The 20433-nt window shown below is 39.8% G+C and overlaps 1 protein-coding gene across 1 annotated transcript in view; it reads left to right on the top strand.

Annotated features, from left to right (window-relative positions):
* The window catches only part of CACNA1C (calcium voltage-gated channel subunit alpha1 C), a 458186-nt gene that overhangs the window by 13074 nt on the left and 424679 nt on the right, over positions 1-20433 (top strand). The gene's annotated exons all lie outside the window — the stretch shown is intronic.

Here is a 20433-nt window from a genome sequence, read left to right as displayed (position 1 = left end):
AGGGATCCATGCAGGACTCAGGGATACATGCAGGACTCAGGGATACATGCAGGGCTCGGGGATCCATGCAGGGCCCAGGGATCCATGCAGGGCTCAGGGATCTATGACAGGCTCAGGGATCCATGCAGGACCCAGGGATCCATGAAGGGCTCTGCCTGGCTCCAGGCTGCTGGCACAGCCTCACACACCCCTGCCCCCAGCCAAAGGGAACAGCATGGCAAGCTAAACCATCACACAACCCTCATGTACATACACACACACACAGACACACACACACACATATATTTATCCCTCTCTCTATATATATATATACTCATGCATGCGACATGCAGCTGAAACCTAAACAAGCATACTATAATATGGAGTTATACAAATAGCGAGCAACAGATGGACAAGGCTAAGGATTCCGTTGCCATGTTTTCCTGTTAGACACATATTTATTATTAATCTATTGGTACTGACAGTTTACAGCAAATACATGTGCTCTATCAGGCATGCAGATAAGCTCAGTACATGCTTACATGGAAAAGATTTGTTTAACCCTCCTGCCTGAACCCCCTGCAAGAGCAGATTATTTTTACTTCATCACCTCAGACTGATGTAGCCATTCTGGAGGCAGTCACCACCCTTCCCTTTACAGAAGCAGCAGGGTGATATATTTACTTCCAGAAAACAGGATATCCTGGAAGAACCAAGGTGGTGGTAGTGGATGCTGTCTTAATTGTTTTCAATGTTCCTGACACAATATTTTCAAAAGGACAGTAGCTGGACAGAGGCGATGAGGTCTGCTATTGTGTTTTCTTCCCTTTTTCTTGCTCCAGGCCAGATGGAGCCTGTGGGATAGAGAGAGCAGTAGCATCTGTTCCAAGAGCACATGGGCAAACTTAGGTAAAAGACTCCCATCGTGTGAAGTGAGGATAGGAGAGAATTAAGAAACAGCAAGCTGGGAATTCCTAGAATTAAATGTAGGGACAGTGAGTTTCTTGAGTGGAGTTAGGAGTGGCCATGTCAAAAAGGACAGAAAGAAAAGCTGTTTGTCTGGTTTTTGGGACTTAGGAGAGACTCTATAGGTTTTATTATATCCCAGAAGGCCACCAAGAATTGCATCACTAAGAATAAGGACCTACAGCTTGCTCTGCAATCATCTATTAGGAGAGGAAACATCTGAACACACTCTGGTTATAATCTGTCTCACTCTCCCTTCCTCCTTGTCTAAAGCCACCTTGTTTCATTTGGGGCTGTGAGGAAATACAGCTTTAGAATTTAGAATTCTGTAAGTATTCTTTTGTGATACTTGTGGCAGGAAAATGGCTCTAAGCCGTTCCACTGCAAAGCTCTGGCTGACCTACAGATCCTGTAAGAGCAAGGAAGATACATGGGTCATGGTGGACAAGGAAAACTGCTGTCCTTGGTCTGGACATGACCAGAGTAGAAAGGCAAAAGAAAAAGAGAAAAAAGTAGTAAATAGGAAAGATAAGTCAGCTGTTGCTTAAATAGTTAACGGGTGCACATTAGTTTCTTTTTGCTGACGAAATAGTTCTCAATTCACAGTTTCCAGGCACCCTTAAGCACATTCCTCCTCCTGTGCTGGGGCTTCTCTTTACCATCATCTTCTATTCTTTGGCAATTCTCCTGCTTACACGAAGTCTAAACTTGTCACCAAGGCTTTGAAGAGTGGAACTCTTGGAGTCCCACTCCTTGACTTTTCCTTTACAGATGCTTTTCCTGCCTCCAACAATAATACTTACAAAAGTACCCTGCTTGCTTTTTTTTTTTTTTTTTTCCCTTCAAATCTCTTGAAGCAGACCTGTCAGATATTTTGGCTGTGTGTTTCTGTGTGTAGCTTCTTTTTTACCACCTCCCTCCCAGGTCCCTGTGCCCCTTTCCCACACAGCTGGACAGACAGTTCCCTAACATTGTGTTTTGAGTCAGTGAACCTGTCAAGCTGCTGATCAGGCCTTTTTATATTTTCTTTTACACTCTGAGGTACCTTCAGCTGGTTCCAGCTGTTTTCCTGCATAAGTGGAATGTAATTGCTCCTTCCATTTAGCCTGAAGTAAATATACTTAATAAAGCCATTAGTTCTGCCCTGCTTTATGGAATCACTTGATATAGCAGACAAAAATTTTCCAATGAAACAAGACACTGTTAAGAAGAGAAACACTGTGAATTCTCACTTCACCTAAAAACTTAAGGATGTTTCAGCAAAATGTCACAGCTTAAAGACATTGATTCTTTAAACTATGGTTCTTTTTCTTACAGTCAGTAATCCAGTAGTTCATGATAACTGTAAAATCAAGTCTGAATGATTTTGCTGTAATTTTGTTTATGAAACAAAGTAATTTTCATGCTTTCAAAATGTCATAATTTCATGAAGTATGTAATTAGAATGTCACTTTTTTTGTCTTCTTGCTACCTGGATACTGTTTTGCTAAAAAAACCCAAACCACATCTTGCTTTTGATATGGCATGAAAAGGATTTTGTGTAGACCATATTCAGGCCAATTTAAGGCAGAATCCATGCAACATGGATTTTGAGAGTCTCCTTTAATAACAAATGTGGAGATGGTTAGGACAAAGCTGTTCACTAGGGTTGTTCAAGCAGTTATTCAAACTTCACATTCAAGAATCTGTGACACTTTTAAAGATTCAGGCATGTTTCCTCCAGAAGATTATTGACCCTGAGCGTGTGATTTTCTGTGCATTTATTTGGGGGCAGTGCTGAGTACGTGCAAGCCCTGCCCCAGGTCCCAGGCATTCAGTCCTGCCCTTCTGGCACCTTCCTTCTGGCCTGGCACAGGTGTGTGCGTGGCCTCAGTGTGAAGCAGGCAGATGGGGGAAATGAACTGTGTGAGAAACAAGTGTTCACAGCACTGCTGAACTCACAGCCTCCCCTGGCTGCCTGCCCACCTGCCCACACTCCCTCCTTCCTCTGAGCTGCACCTTTTTCTGATAAACAGCACAAATCACTTGAGCCAGGGCAGTGCTGGGCACTTCATTTGCCTCACTTCCTCTTCTCCAGCCCCTTTGAAGCTGTGGTAGTTGCCTTTTCCCTTTTATTCCTTCCCAGACTGCCACACTTTTCTTCTCACTCTGACTGGTGGCACCACTGCTGCCCCTGCTAGAGGAGAGAGTGCTGAGGCAGCACTCATAAGTTCCTCTTTCTCATCCAGGGCCACTTAAATGCATTTGTGTGATGCCTCCCAGCTTTGCTGGGAGCAGCAGGTTGCTCTGGTGGAGGCAGAATGATCCAGCCAGGCTTGGTTACCCATGCTGCACACATTCCTGGGCATATGCCTTCAGTGCTGCAGCATGGTAGCTCTCCCTCTTTGGGAAACAGTGCCCTGTGCTTTGTACTGGAGTCTGCATCCCTTCCCAGGCACAAATAATTTGAAATATGTGCTTTTTTCAGCCCAAATTTATTAAGGCTCTCAGTAGCTTTGCCCTGGAATACGTTGCTCATGCTTGAAAGTTGAAATTCTCAGTTGTGCTCTGAGACCACTTCTTAACTCCAGTCCTAATGGTTAAAACTATTTTAGTCTTTTTTTTTTAGTAATTTATTACTTGCTGAAGGTTCCTTCATGAGTGTAGGGTCAGACTATTATAGTATCATCTGTTGCTGGTATTAACATACTCTCTGCACTAAAACTAAATCTGGCTGCTTTCATTCCAATTCTAACCAGCTCCCCCCTGCCCCCAGGTAAACCCCAGCACATGAGGTTCTTAGCAGGCACATGTTTGTCTGCAGTGTGGCTCCCTGGTGAAGTTTGTGAGACTGTTCTGAGTTTTTCTGCAGTGTTAGTCCCCACAGGAACAGGATAGTGCTCTTTGGCATTGTTAGATTTGGAATTCTGATATTACACATACTGTATAAGAAATAATTAACTACAATTTACTGTGATTTTCAGTTGAGGGTTGCAGTTTTTCTGTGTGTAAGAGCCTGTGTTTTTACCAAAAAGCTTTTTTTTCTTTTTCTTTGACTGACCTACTATCATAATCACTTAGCAAAATACAACTCTTTTTCTTTTGCTATGCATTTATTTGCAAGGAACTGAGCTTTACCTTTTTATAGGCCATGTTTCTGCCAGTGGCTTATCTTGGGGAGAGCTGGAGGAAAGTTACCTACTCTCCTTAGTAGAGCTACATTTTTTCCTTTCTAACATTCTATGTACATGTTATAATTGTGGAGAATTCTTTTTTATTTACCTTCAATCACTTTTTAGAGGACATGATCTGAGCTGCAAAAACAAATTTAACACCAGGAAAAGACTTATTTCAGGAGGAGGAAGGGATGGTCTATACCAATATAATTGCATTGAGTTCTCATGTTATTCAGGAAAAGAAAAAAACTTTTATTTTTATCAGTGTTAGATTTCCAATGTTTTAAGTGACTGTATGATTTCACTGTCTTGTCTTTAGATAAGCAGTTTATGATAAACCTAAAGAAGATGTGTGGAATATTTTGTGTGTGAAATATTTTTCCTGGTTGTGTTGCCTTTATCCCCAAAATTTGCCTGACTTCTATAGCTATACATTTGTGAGTCTGATTCTGTCAGATCTCTTAATAAAATTCTAAATTTCATCCTCCAGTCTCACTCTCTAATGCTGATAATATTGCCAACATGTATTGTTGATTTCCCTGCTATAGCAAGGAGAAAACACTGTCAAAACTTATAGAAGGCTTTTTCCTCCTTCTTTATTTATTTAATGTAGCAGAATTCATTAACTGCAGTAACATTTCTCATAAGGTTTAACTTTGCAAATTCCTTTACTTCCACCCCCATGCTACTTTAATTACAGTTAAAATTTAACACTAGATTTTATCCTGAGAAGGCAACCATTTGGAGCCAGTATGTGATATTTTTTTTCTGTGATTTTGTTACCACAACTGTCTTTACTAAAGTTCAATAAAATATTGTTGATAGCCATTACCTTATTGCTTTTCTGATAAACTGACATAAACTGTTCTGAGCCATCATTTTCATTCTTTGCTCAGTTGATTGGCTAGACAAGCCACTAAAATATTGAAGAGGATCAGGCAGTCCTGCTATTTCCCATAGGTTAATAAGGTGCAGTAGCAATTATATCTTCCCTAAGATAATGCCTTTCCAACCACATCTCCCTGGTAATCACCATTTAATTTGGCAGAACCAAACACCTGTTGCTCTAAAAGAGGTATTTTCCAACCAGTTACAGAGAAGCTACCCCTGTTTAATTAATTCCTAGTATGGAAAGTTTCATTAGGTAATTACATTAAGTCAGGACCTTATTTTTATGCCTCACCTGGCAGAGCAGCTCTTGCCCTGTGAAGGGAATGGAGCCATCACAGAGCCACTGTTGCTGCTGCAGAGAAATCCACAGTGCTGGGGAGCTGTGTCTGTGGTGCCAAAATATCTTTTTATGAGTTCTGAACATTCCCATCAGCTTTTATTTGAGCTAATTGAGGAAGTAGAAGGAGAAAGTCTGAATAACTTTATACTTTTAGCTGCTACAGTGTTTTTTTATGAAGAGAATTTGCATTATTTCCTTCTCAACTGGCAGAAGTATCCTCTTGGGTTTTGTTGTCATGTTTGTTTTTTAAATGAAAAATGTTGGTGTTTGTTAAAGACTGATACAGCGTTTCATAGCTTTAGATATAAGCGAATGAAGAGTGTTGCAACAATACTGAATTTCAGATAACAGAAAAATATAAGGATCCTTAAAGTTATAGAAACCAAGCAAATAAAGTGACATTTCTGTCTTAAATATTCCCCCAATGCTTTTGTATCTTTGATAGCTGCCCATGGATATTGCTGTGGAGAAATTCTTGTGCTGTTAATGGCTATTTCAGCTCTGCTCCTCCAGGTGGGCAGAGCTGCTGAAGGCTCTCACAAATAAATGTTCTGTAGTTAAAGTTAGCCTTAAAACCTATTTTAAGTGTCCTTTTAAGGTAAGATCACCTAATCTATAATAGCATGATTTTGGCATAACACTTTAGCTGATCATTTTTGTTTGTTACTGGCTTTATTTGGCTAGAAAATATGAAGAAAAGATTTGTTTTAAAGTAAGCTTCCTTTCAAGCTGAAAACTGTCTTTTTTCCCTTTTTTTATGCAGTGTGTAGCAATAAGGATCCACAATTATCTGTATGTTTTAAATGTAATTATTTGCAGCTTCCCAAAGAGTAAAAATATTTCATTTTTATTTTAAACCTGCATTTTGTTCGTTATTTGTGTTGCTTTAGGGTTTGTGGGTATGAGAAGAAAGGCCTGGGTAGAAAAAGGAGTTCAGATTTGTGTAACTGAACCAGAAAACAAAACTTGGTAACATTTGAAGTGTTGCCCTTGGAAACAATAAATGCAGTCTATCCCTGGTTTTTAGAAGGGTTGGATTTAGGCAAAGGCACCTTCCATCAGGCAGCCAATACAAGATTTAAGCACTTTTGAATGAGATTTTGAAGTGGAAACTGAAGGTATTAGCACCACAAACCTCCAGTGAGTGTCTGAGTCTGGGTTTATTACAGTTGTGTGAATTTGTTTCCCTCAGTGGATTCTGAGAGCTGTGAAGGCATTTGGCTGTCCCTCTCTTACAATCTGATTTTGTCATTTTCTGCTGATGCTGTGCTGCTTCTCCTGTCAGATTAAATTTACAGGCATATTACTTTGCATGACAGAAACATGAACTGCATGGATTTTTCAAAGGAAAGCTTCCATAAGGAGTAACACAACAGGGTTTCTTTTTTTCTTTCTTTTTTTTTTCTTTTTTTTTTTCCCTGTTATTTTTCATGCTGGTTTGCCCAAATCTGTTGATTTTATTATCATCCTAAATTAATCTTCTAATATTGAGCTGAGCTTGCTTTCTTATCTACAATGAAATTGCTGTGTCATCGAAGCACTAGTAAACCTACCAAGACTGTGTGAAACTAAATCAGGTCCAGGACATTTTTGTTGGGGGTTTTTGTTATTTAATTTTGGCTTGCTACTCATCTTTAAGGAAAGATCCTTCTGCAGCTGTTTTACACAGCTTCTGAGAGAGTTCTGGTGTTAAAAGATCAGCTAATACAGAATTTCATGATGCTCTCAGAATTGCAGGATTCAGGTTCTAAGGGATATCTGGAGGTGTTCAACGTGATTGTAAAGGGGAAATGAGGATTGGAAGACAACTCCTGAGAGAGTTGTGTCATTGTTGGTGCAATACAGAAACATCCACACTGGGCAGGTGGGGTGTACAAATCACAGCTGGTGTCACGAGGGGACAGAAGGACCAAGAAGCTCGGGATGGATACAGGAGGGCAGGGCTGAGGTGGAGCAAGGCTTGCTGTGGTCAGAGGGGAAGGCAGGATTGGCATGCAGGCAAAACTGAAGGAGGTCTGCCACCAGAATGGGACACCTGCTAGGAACAAAATGAAATGGGGAGGACAGAGTTGTGGGGGTCTGGAGACAGGAAAATTCAGGTAGATTATGCAACTGGAAATAGAATAAGAGGAGTGTTTTGATGGAAGGAAGTGCTGAGCACAAGGATAGGTGAAGAGTGTGCTGTCATTACCAAGAACTGTCCTTCTGCCACGACCATTTTTTAGGTCACTTTAATTGCTGGTTGTGACGTGACCTAGTTGGAAGTGTCTGCTGTTACAGAACAGAACCTATGGAGATTCTCCCCTCACGCAGCACTGTGAAATTGGAAAGCAGATACAGCATCGCACAGATTTGCATTCTCTTTGTCTCTGAGGGGTTTCTGAGGGATACAGACCAACAAACATTTTCTCTCGAGCAAGAAAGAGATGTTGACTTAACAATTGTAGGAGAAGTTGATTGACCACTAAGAAAAATGCTGTAATGATTGAGGAAACATTTATGAAATGATAAAGCCTGCTAGAAAGCATCTCTGTTTTCCCTACTACTTGGCAACAGTTGCCACAAGACGTAGAAGCCCTCTGTACAGTTCCAAGAGAGATGATGCGGGCTAACATTTTCAAATGTCTAAGTATCATTAACTCCAGCTGACAAATAGCAGTTCCATTTCATCCTAAAAGTGATAGTTATCCTAAAAGTATGTCAATAGAGACTGTGGTTTGAAATGTGGTTTAGGATATAGAGGGAGGAAAAGGCGTGGGGTACTATTTTTAACATTCTATCTTTGATATTGCTGTTTGCAAAAATTATATAAACCAAGCTGTTTTGTCTGAGCTTTAGGTCGTTTATGTATGTGTGATTGTATGCAAAAAACCTACAGGCCCAAAAGGAGAGACAGGCTCATTTTACTTATCACTAAAAATTTCAAGCAATGAAATGATGTAAAGCTTCTCTGAAGTTTGATTTCCTCTTATCTGCATTAACCCCATCAGTGATGACTCCATTTTCATTCAGTGTAAGTGAATAGGATTGCCTGACTTATGGGTTTTTCCTTTCACATGGCAAATTCATCTTGCTGCACCAGGAGAGAATGATAAGAACATTAGTTTTGTAGTTGCATTGATTCTGAGCTGTCCTGTGGTACTGAGGGACATAATCTTTGTTCTGTGAATGAGAATACTGCACTTCAACTGCTATAGGAACAAGAAAAAGATCCCAAATTTGCCTTTTCTATAAAAGTATTTCTGAATAGGTCTTTGACTTAAACGAAAGTAGTAGCAACAGGAATGGAGATTTCACAGCATTTCTGGGCAACCTATTCTAGTGTTTTATTATCCACATAATAAAAAAATAGATTTCTTTGTGTCTAATTGGAATTCCCTCCTTTATGACTTGTCTGCTGCCTCTCATCTTTTTGCTACATACCTCTGATAAGAGGCAGTCACCAACTGCTCTATACCCTCCTCTTGAACACCTGAAGACAGCAAAAAGGTCTATCCTAATTGTCTCCAAGCTTAGCAAGCCCAGTTCTCTCAGCCAGTGCTCACTCAGTGTGTGCCTCAGCCCCCTAATTCTCCTAGAGGCTCTGGACATGTTCTTATTGCAGAGTCTTGTAGGCAGCAGCCCAAAACTAGATGGGACATTCCAGTCATGGGCTCCCAGAATGACTTCCCTGTGACCTGCTGGCAGCATTCTTGGTGAGTGGCTGCAGGATGTGGTTGGCTTCCTTCACAGCCAGGGCACGCTACTTGCTCATGTTTAGCCTTTTTCCACCAGGACACCTGGCTCTTTTTTGCAAAGCTGCTTCCCAGCCTCTACTGATGCATGGGATTATTCCATCCCAGGTGTAGGGTTTGGCATTTGTGATTTGTGGCAGTCCAGGGAAACTTTAATCTTTCTTCCATATCTAATCTACAGCTTTGCAGCTTAGCTACAAATTTGTATGGGAGACTGTCAGAGCCTTGCTAAAGTCAAGGTAAGTAGCACCCATTACCCTCCACTTGTCCACAGAGCCAGTGATCTTGCCAGTGTGGTACTGTGTGCCTTTCTTTGGTAATTCCAACCTGGCTGTTCCTTTTTATCCTTAGTCTGCTTGGATATGCTTCTAGGATGACTTATTCCATGATCTTTCCAGGAACTGAAGTTAGGTTGACTGTCCTACGAGAGGAGCTCCCTGGCTCCTCTTTCTTGGAGATGGATATGGTGTTTGTCTTGCTGCTCATCAAAAGCCTCACCTGACAGTCATGACTTTTCAAAAATGAGAGGAAAACTTTATAGTGACATTGGCCACCTTTCTCCACACCTTCAGGTGCTGTTCCAAGGACCTGTGTATGTCCAGCTGGCTTAGGTGCACCACTCCCACAGACTGACCCTGGGCTTAGAGATGCTGAAGGCCTAAAGACAAGCCTTACCAGGAGCTAAACCCCTTCCCCCCAAAAACCAAAAATAAAAACTAGAAAAAGATGTAAGGAAAACCAGTCATTGAGTACCTGAGCCTTATCCACATCCTTTGTCACTGCATTTCCTGCCAGACTGAGCAGTGTGGCCATATCCATCCCAGCCTTCCCTTTGCTGCCAATGAATTTACAGAAGCCCTTCTGCCCTTTAATCTCTCAATTTTTCCAGCTACATCTGAGCTTTGGCATTGGCCTTCCATCTCCATGTTCTTGAGCTGAGATGGGAGTTCCCTGTTCATCCGTGCTGGCTTCCTGCCATGCTGGCTTCCCTCCTGCCTGGCGGACTGACCTGTTCCTGTGCACTAAAAAAGGGGGTCCAGGAGGACCAGCCACATGTCCTGGGTCACTCATCCCTGCAAGGCAGTGTTCTGTGGCATCCCCCACAGCCCAGTCCTAAACAAACTGAAATATAGCCTGAATTCCAAAGCTGTGACTCCGATATTTCTCTTGCTCAATTTCTTCCAGGATGCTGAACTGCAGAATGCTGTGTTTGCTGCAGCCTTGCTGACCTTGACCTTCACATTGCCTAGCCCCTCATCCTTTCTTTATGAATACCAGATACCAGGCTGAATGCCTCTCCTAGTCGTCTTCTTGATAAGCCACATCAAGAAATTGTCATCAACATATTAACGTGATTATTCATGAGAAGGAATTGATTTCATGGAGTGTCTAGTTCAAAATGACAGACTAAAGAAGTTTGAATAAGTTTCCCAAACTACTGGGTAATTATCCAAACAGAGCCATTTAAAGCTCTTCCACTCCTTGTATTAATAGGAACCACAATATTCCCATGCTGATTATGAGAGGAAAAATCAATATCAGCAAACGTACATTCATATTGATTTATCTTCCCTTTTGGTTTTCTAATTTAGTAAAGGCTACTAATGCAACATTACATAAAGATTCTCAGGAGAGTAAAAGGGCTAATAGGAGCAGGTATTGCTGTTTGTTCTGGGGAAGTGAACTGACTGTACTGTTCAGAGTCAATTGCTGCCCAGTCTCTGATACATGGACTTTTGAGCTGTGTATCAGAGAGCAGTATTCCAGGGAAAGGGATTGGAAAGAGGCATCAAGATAACTTTTTGGAATGCAAGCCCAGCACACTTTTAGGATTTTTGAATGCCCTTGTATACATGTACAGAGCAGTTAGTAACCTTTGTTAAATTAGGTTAGAAAAGGGGTTTTCAGATCATGTTCCATTCTTATGCATATGTTCGATTTTTAATGCATTATTTCATCTCTTGTATGAGGAAAAATGAATGCCTTATGAAAATAATAATTTTATTTCAGTTAATCATTATAAGCAAAGCAAATGAGGGGAGGAAATGTTTTGTATGATTTGAAAACTGAAGTTTATGAGTGTCCAGGGCATCAGAAAGTTGTCATATGGGAAAATGAGTCAGCTAGACACCTGGATGTTACATCCTCAGAGATTAAATGGGGATGTGGTATAGTACAAGCTATTGTATGTTTCAATGGGTATAAAGGTTTAAAAAAACCCTTTTAATTAAAAAAACACTCCTTGTAATTTTACAAACATGGAAGTGCAACAGGTTATAAAATGGGAAGAGCATTCTCTGTGCTCTTACTAGGCACAGGTTCCTGATTGAAAGTTTTCCACGTGGTTGGGTTTTTTTTTTCTTCCTCCCCTTTTTAAGGATAGGGCACTCATGAGGACACTGTCAAAAAGTAGGACATTTCCTTATCCTACCAAAGGACAAGGAAAACAACAGATTACTGAAAAATAAGACAGAATAATTAGGTCATTGAAGGTCTGGGCTCGTAGAGGTATTTAGTGTCCCAGAAGAACAGCTGATAATCTGCAGCTGAAAAATCACATTTTGAAGATGATTGTAAAAGTCAGCTTCTGTCTTCCAAGACCCAAATTCCTAACTTTTTTTAAACTTTTATTGAGTTTGGCCATCAAGGCATTCTGTTAGAGAACTAAATGCAAGAACAGCCTTTGTCCCACTGTAATTGATGGAAAAATTAATTTTCCTTAGTCACCTTCATTGAACCATCAACAAGTTCTTGCCTATGAAGGAGGATTCCAGCTTGGTTTGAAGTACCAAATGACAGGGTGGCTGTCTCCAAATGGCCATGGAATCATAGTTTGGAAAATTGTGTTCAGCCTGCTCTTTCCTACTGCCATCAGCAAAGACTGTGACTCCTGCTGGGAGTTACAGTGATACCAGAGTGGTTCACTGTAGGCATCTGCCTTTTTTCCAGGGGAAGGGGTTTCACTGCAAACACAAACTCTTTACTCAGTCTTTTAGATCCAAAGGTAGAGAAGATAAATCAATATCACAGAAGTAAGGTATTCCTGGAGTTCTTTCAGGAAGCAGTACTTGAACATAACATAAATATTTTAATTCCATGGAAACAGAGTGATGGTGTTACTCCCAGAGGCTTGATTCTTGTATCACTCACAGAGTCTTTTGGATATCAATTTCTTGGTATGTACCTCCTGAAACACACGCTTTCACTCACCCCCAAATTTGAAGACACAAAATGGTTTTACTGCACAGCTGAAACATTTCAGTTCATAGCCCTTATTTTACCATTTGGAAAAAAGGCTTAACTGATAACAAGTGAAGCCTTGAAGAGAAAACAGGGGCCAAACCTGCAGAAGAGTGTGGAGATCCAGGGATGAAGTTCCAGTTAGTTTTTAAGTTCAGTGCCTCTTGTGTTCTGGGGTGGTTCTGGCCCTATAGCTTGTTCTGTTTCCATGCTGAGCATATGGAAGTCACAATTCTTTTATGGAACTTTAGCTCGACAAGATTCAAGTCATGTACATGACAGAAGGCCTTGAAATCTGGGCAATGTTTCTTGTCAGATTGCAAGTCCTGGCTCTGAAGCATTTATTACCCATTTTCATTGGGAATTTCTAGTGTGTGGATTTTTTAATATTGTAGGATAAGGCACTTCTTACTCTTCTTTTGAAAATGACTGATTTTTTTTTTTCTCCAGAAACTTGCAGAATAAATTCAACCTCCACCCTGAGAAATTTCAATCCAAACAGTTAAAACTTTGTTATCAAAAACTGAAAAGAATGTCTTGTAGTAGTGTTGCCTTGTACTTATGTTGTGTTAAAGAGGGGTTATTTTTAAATGAAAATCAAATGTCAGGGTATCATTTAGTAACACTGTACTTCATGTGGATTTTCAGTTCTTTCACTACAAAGTCTCAAACAACTTCACAAATTCCTCAGTGAGATACAGAAATACTATACTCATTTTTTATTTTTAAATAAAAGTAGGGTGGAGAAGTCTGCATTTTGTCAGTGTGAGTGAAGAAACAACACATGTTTGAGATTAGAGACGAAATAATTTACCAAGTCCTTCCTGGTAACCTTTGAAACTGCAGATTAAGGAAATACTTCGTAGTTTCACTTTTGTTCAGGACGGCTGAGGTGGGTGTGGCCATGTGACTTAAATAACTTTTAGGTCTCTTATTGTTTGAACAGTCACAAAAACCTTGCTTAGCTGCAAAAATTTATGTATTTTCCCCCCTCCACGTTCCTTTGTATCTGGTAATTGAATCAAGAACTTTAGGTATTCACTTCCATCATTTTGGTCTGGCTAGGGCAAAGCCACCATCACCTGTGATACCTGGTCTAGAAAAATGTTTCTCAAGGCAAAGATTAACTTGGAAATAATTATGGATAGTTTCTAATAGAGGATTCTCTTGGTGCCCTTTCTTTAAAGTGTGTCTGTTGAGTTTAAGTTAGATGGACACTCTCAAGAAAAATTTTCAAGGGGAGAATTTTTATTGTGTTTTAGCTGTAGGCATGTAGCTTTTAGAAATATATTTTTTAAAATCCATACTGATTCTGTTTGTTTATAATTTGCTTTGGATTCTTATTACAATGACCAGTGTCATTCTGCACTTACAATCATTTTAACCATTGGCCAGTAGTCTATCTCGTGTAGCTTGGTGAGGTTATTACCCTCTTTACACTCACAGGTTTGCCCATATTAATGAAATACCTCTGAAGAGATTTAATATGTATGGACAATTTTCTGCTGGTGAAAAAACAATGAGAATTATTTTTTCAGAAATACTTCCAGTATTTAGCAAGTTTGCCAGTCAAAAGATTTGATAGTGTTGTATGTAAATGACATTGTTTCCCTCATGGAGAATTTAGCAAGGATGTGTCAAGTGTATGTTCCTTTTTCTTTAAGTTTCAGTAATAAATTCCTCTGCACTTACAAATAAATTACTCTGTGCTTCCCACCCTTAACTGGGAGCACACCAACTTCCACAGGGGCACAGGAAGGAGCAGATGGGAAGATGTCAGTACAAACATCCTTACTAACTCTGTGTAGTGGCTGGGAAGTAAAGGGTGGAGGACACGACAGTTTAGATAAATCAATATAGGTCTTGGAACCAAAGAAACTGGAGAAATTGCCTTTCTCTCTTTCTGGTATTTTAAATCCGATTTGAACCCAGAAAGCTAAGTAGGGATAAGAATGAAAAACCACAAAGAAAGTAAGCAGAAGATGCAATGAATTGATACCTTAAACAGCATCAAGTATGGAAGAAACAAAAGTTTAATATGTTGATGTGTTTTCCTTTTTTTTTGGGGGGGGGAATGTTGAGAACCTGGGACAGCTGGTAAATCTCTTATTTAAATATAGTGTATTTTAAGGTGTACTCTAGCTATCCTTTGGAACTCAATGACAGCAACTGTCTAATAACAAAGGTTTTGAGTATTTCAGAAATTATTAATCTTTCTCTGAGGAATCAGTAGTCCCTGTCACTCTGGTATTCAGGATGACAGCACTCTTTTCCTGGATATTTTGTTATTATGAGAGCTAATTACTCAGGAGCACCTTCTTTATGTACCACTTGTAGTAACTTCCACGTGCTGGCCTCTCACAGGCTGACATTTTACCCATGGAGTTCATGTTTGCCACGTGGTTTTTGCCTGCACTTTTTGGGGGAGCACATGGCTCAGGTCCCTTGGTGAGCGAATTCCCTGTTCAGAGCTGAAGGGAGGTTATGTGGACAGGGCACTGCAGCGGGCTGTTGGCTTTTTTTGGATATCCTGTGGTACACACAGCTGCAGGTAAGTGGTGCCTTGATCCCTCCTGGAATCACTCTTTGCATTCAGATGAAATAAGGTGGTGGAAAGCAGCTTCATTCCCACCCTGCTGCATGTGTGTTTTCTGGTGGGAGAGGATAATTCAGCTGGTGATGCCTTCATGATGTTCACTGTAGTTTTCTTGGGTCCAGCTCTGCCAAATGTGTAGATGGTAGCAAGCCAAATGCAGCCTTTTACTTTTGTCTACAAAGAGCTTAATTTGGTCCTGGCATTAGTTCTGACTGCTTAAAGCCATAAAGCAACTTTTTTCCCTTTCTTTTAACCCTACACAAAGGAGACTGCTGCTAGTGTTGCAAAATAATTGAGCCAGAGCCTCTTGCAATCAAAAGATGATTAGCTTCTTGTGTTTGTGTGTGTTCTGATGTGAACCAATCTATTATGTCTGTTTTGTGTTCCTAGGGATGCACTATTTTTATGTGGAACTTGCAAAAGCAGACGCAGTTCACTGATGTTTATTAGTGACCTTGTCGTGTCCTCTGAATTATGGGCAGCCTGCTTTGAGCATGGGGAAATGCTACTAGCAGTCATTAAGTGGATGTTAAGGTTTTTGTAGTTGTTTAACCTCTCCAAGGCCTTACTGCAATTCTAGATGTTTAAAAAAAAAAAAAAAAAAGAGAAACTGAATTATGGGTGTTTAAAGCTGAAATATTTATAGAAGGAGTTTTTTATTTAAAAATAGCATTTGTGCCTGAGAAGATCAGATGTACCACTTCAGTATGAAAAGCCAAACCAGATTTTAGTTCATATTGTTAATAGAAATTGCATGAAATTTGATAATGTAATTTAGCTGAAAATATTTTCTTCCAGTCTAGGTTTTGGAGTGGCTTTTGTGTTATTAAATATGATAAAGAAAGCTATTTTTAAAAAACTATATATTTTTTATAGTTACAGAATGCAAAGACCAGTAGTTGAATTACTGTTTTTTAAAGAAGAGAATATACCAAGTATCAGAACACAAGCCATAGAGATGAGATCTCTCAAATTAAAACAAAGGTAAATGATATTAGAAAAATCATTTTGCTTACTAAGGGAAGACAAATGGGGATTCCATCCCCAACAAAGTACAATATATTGAGACGAAAGTGTGTTCTAGAAAAAGATTACAATTAAAAATTGGATTATTTAGGATTAAAAGTTACCTTGATTGCCTGTGAGGGAAACTTTTGTGGACTTGAAAATCCATCCTTATTAAAAATTAAAAGCAACAGTATGTGAAATCACCAAGTTCTTACTGATCTGAAGTCACTGTTTGGGTTGGTTAACATTTTACCTGAATGAAAGTCCAGCAGGATGTGGCCCAAGTGATTTGAAGGTGGTGGCAATTGTTAATGCTCCAGTATCAAAGTTGTATCCGAATTTGGGTTGTTTAGAAATGCTTCCTTATTTAAGAAATCCTACACTGATGGGATTGAAAGAGTAAAGAAATATCCTGAATTTCTCTTCTGAAGCTCAGGAAAAGGGTATAACATACTCTGGTGGTTTTTTTCAGTTCAATGAAAGGAGGTCTTGCACATTCTTTGTAAAGTGCTAAATTGTGGCAGAGAGTAAAGAAATGGCTTGTGAGTTACTGCTTTGACTTTTCAAATATTATCTTAGAGCACAGTTTGGGAGGAAGAGAAGTGTCCACAGAGCAACGATCCACGACTCCAAATAAAAATGTGAATTTGAATGCATTTTGAAGACGGGTATTCCCAATACCGTGACAACTCTCTTAAATAAAAAAAATTGAAGATAAAAGGCTGCCTAAAACTTTGGCTACTGACTATAGAAACCAAATCCTGTCTGAACAAATTCCTGCTTCATGTTTTCTTAGAATGATGGATCTCCTTGGCTTTGCAGCCTTCTTCCCCAAACCAGCGTGAAGCAGCACTCTAGATTAGTCAAGAGAAGGCAGCATGCAAACATGAATATGAACTCCATCACATCACATCACATCACATCACATCACATCACATCACATCACATCACATCACATCACATCACATTACATCACACCATCTGGCTCCACCAGCTTGGAAAGGATGGCCTTAGTCATGTAGCTGCCCTTACTCATGGCTGGCAGGAAACAGCAAATTAATTGGGAGTCCAATTGTGATTTACCTTTTACCCCTTACTCTTGACCCCCGTGCTCTACCATTCATTTTGTCTTTGAAAGGCCTGATGCTTCTAAGTGTCTTGTTTGATCTATCAAGAAGAGAATATTTGTTGCATGCTGGAGCTCTGAGTATATAAAGAAAGACAAAAAGTAGGTGGAAGTTGGTATGGAGCTTAAGTTTTCTTTTAAAATGCCACAATGCTCTTTTTAAGCTACAGAGTTGAAGGAATATACCTTTCCGAGAGGGTCCATTAAACATTTCTTTTCAGAGGTATTTATGCACAGAGAGGGGAATGTTAACATCCAGGAATACTGCAAGGCAGCCACCTACTCACATTTTAATTTCCTAGCACAGGATTGACCTGACATTCTGCTTTATTTGAAAACACATTGCATCTTGCCTCCACAAGTGTCATTTTGCTACAAATTTTCCAAGATCCCTGCGATTTAGTCAGGTTGAATCCAAGCATAAAGAACAAGATCTTATTTTCTGCCTTCATGGATGCTCTAAGAATTAATTAGTCAATATAATGCAATGCTTTAAAGAGTTAAAATTCTATGTAAACATGGCATTTTGCTTCCTCACTCCAGTGTAGCCCAGCTTTTAGCTGTCCCACTTGCCTTTGTACGTGCTGTTGAGCTCTTGCAAAGTCAGTTGTAGTTACTAATCCAACGGGACTTCAAGAAGAAATGAGGGTGACAGCAGATGTAGTGAAGCTGGCCAGCAGATTCCATTCTTCTCCTGGAAGGAGTACTGAGCTAATAAAACCATGGTTTGGGTTTCACTGTGCTGCCTGGTGTGCAACCTCTCTGTAATTGTCACATACAACTGGTAGCTCAGTCTATGTCTCAGTGAACCTTCTCATATTCATATTCTGACCAAGTTCTTACAATAGTAAATCATTTCATACAGCATTTTTCAATTCCAATTTCAAAGTACGGTGCGGTGTTAATTCAAAATGAAGCTTTAACTCAAATGCCAATTGTGACTAGTAAAATTATTTTTAAACACTTTTTGTGTGCTCTGAAGTTTGTTTTTTTTTTTGATGCGAGGCGCTCTGAATATCATCAGTGACTATATTTTATGCTGCTGCAAACTATGGGAGCTTCATCTCAAGGACTCAGGAACACAGAACACGGGGAGTCACGAGTGTGTTCTTAACTGGTGCCAGAACATCAGCTCAAGCTGATTGCTCCTTTGTGTCACTCTTAGGGCAAGAGTGTGATTCATCACTTCCTTTCTGCTGAATACTGAAGTGCAGATGCATCTTTATGGGTTAGATTTTACTTCCATTGACAACTAAATGGCATCGTGATCTCATTTGTAATAATGTAAGTTGGGAGTAATTTGGTAAAAGCAATTGACCTACATCGGTATAATTCTTGTGTGAGGTCTTGTCAGATTCAGTAGCTTCTCTAGAAACAGTTTTGGTCTTAGCAAATACATATGTTTATCTCCCCAGGAAAGCATGTGGATTTCCCCTGCACTGGGGAGCATCTGTGAGTTCTGCTTGTTATTCATGGGTAGAATATTTTAAAAATAAATTAAGACATTTAAACCTTGTGTTCTTCGTGTGTGAAAGTTCAGGCATGATGTCGCTTTCCATGAATTATTAGACTTGACCACCAGCTCACTTCCATTTTGACAATAATACCATCTGCCATTCTTTCATGCCATGCTTTTTCCTCTATCTTCATAACTCTCTTGATGACTACATTGTTTTGATATGCTAGGCCAGTTAAGCTGCAAAAATCTAGTTTAAAAATAGCTGTATGATTTTAAAATGATTTTTTAAAAACTGGAGGAGCACACAAGAAGAAATTGTTTATATATGGTTATAGATCTATTTTTGTAGTTCTATTTCTGGTAAACTGAAGCTGATACACCAGCACAAAAAGGAAGATTTATGTAAGTATAGATATGGAGTCATTTCAGGCTGTGGTCAGGATCATCTTACTGGCATGTCTTTGGGTCACTGGGCCAAGCAGGGTTTGTTTAGGTTTTGTTTTTCTCTCTTTCTTTCTTTCTTTCTTTCTTTCTTTCTTTCTTTCTTTCTTTCTTTCTTTCTTTCTTTCTTTCTTTCTTTCTTTCTTTCTTTCTTTCTTTCTTTCTTTCTTTCTTTCTTTCTTTCTTTCTTTCTTTCTTTCTTTCTTTCTTTCTTTCTTTCTTTCTTTCTTTCTTTCTTTCTTTCTTTCTTTCTTTCTTTCTTTCTTTCTTTCTTTCTTTCTTTCTTTCTTTCTTTCTTTCTTTCTTTTCTTTTCTTTTCTTTTTCTTTTCCTTCCTTCCTTCCTTCCTTCCTTCCTTCCTTCCTTCCTTCCTTCCTTCCTTCCTTCCTTCCTTCCTTCCTTCCTTCCTTCCTTCCTTCCTTCCTTCCTTCCTTCCTTCCTTCCTTCCTTCCTTCCTTCCTTCCTTCCTTCCTTCCTTCCTTCCTTCCTTCCTTCCTTCCTTCCTTCCTTCCTTCCTTTTTTCACCCTTCTCCGTAGCATTCTTCTGTCAACCTATTTTATTTTGAGAGCAGAATTTCCTCCCTAGTTTCTTCCTTCTTCAACTAATTGATGTCTTTTGCTTCTAGACATCCACTGGGCTGCAAAACCATCAGTACAGTAGTGTAGAGCTAGACACAGATATTGACAATGTGAAATCTGTCAGTCCATCCCTTGGGCACAAGGCTGTGCCTGTTGATGTTAGAGCAGCAGCCACACACCTTGTTGAGTCGGGTGCTCTTTGTGCCCTGTGTGCTGTGTGTTTCCTCTGCTCTGTGCTGATAGCAGTTCATTCCTCGGGCTGCAGGGGAACCAGCAGCCCCTGTTGTGCATGGCAGCAATTGCCACAAACACCACGGGTTCAAATGGGAGAGAAAGGGAATCAGAGGGATGTAAATCATATTCAGATCACCGTTTTCTACAATCTCAGGATCTACCAGCCTGGAACTTTCAGGCTACGCTTTTCCTTTGGGACTGACAGGCAGCACTGACCAGTGAAAGCTCAGAATTGATATCTCCATTTCCCTGCCTTTCTCCAAAGTTCAAGCTGTGTTTCTTCAGGAGATGGCAGCAGATGATATTGTTAAACTCAGACTCTCCTATGAGACTGAAGAGGAACGATGTCCAACAGTTACTCACTTAAGTAACAAAATTATCAAGCCTTTTGCATTGCATTGATACAGAGGGAGCTGAGCAAGATTTTGAGCCTTTTGTGTTCCTTTGATGGAACAGAAGAACCCTTCAGACTAAAGAAAGATGGTCCAGTGCCTGACAGCTCACAGTGTGAAAAGGAGTTTTCATGTCAAGTTGGATCATGCTGTGTTTTATTTTATGAGCAGTGTCACTCGTGCCTTTTTGTAAAGAGCATGGCTTTGTTTTACTCTGGAAGTTTAGAAGAAGAAACTAAGGAACTAGATAGAGACTTCTTCGGGGATTTAGTCGTTAAGGAATCAGGTCTGAAA

Source organism: Sturnus vulgaris, chromosome 5, assembly GCF_052056855.1.
Source record: "Sturnus vulgaris isolate bStuVul1 chromosome 5, bStuVul1.hap1, whole genome shotgun sequence".
Taxonomy (NCBI): domain Eukaryota; kingdom Metazoa; phylum Chordata; class Aves; order Passeriformes; family Sturnidae; genus Sturnus; species Sturnus vulgaris.
The sequence above is the reverse complement of the archived record's forward strand: the minus strand, read 5'-3'. Positions and strand labels throughout refer to the sequence as shown.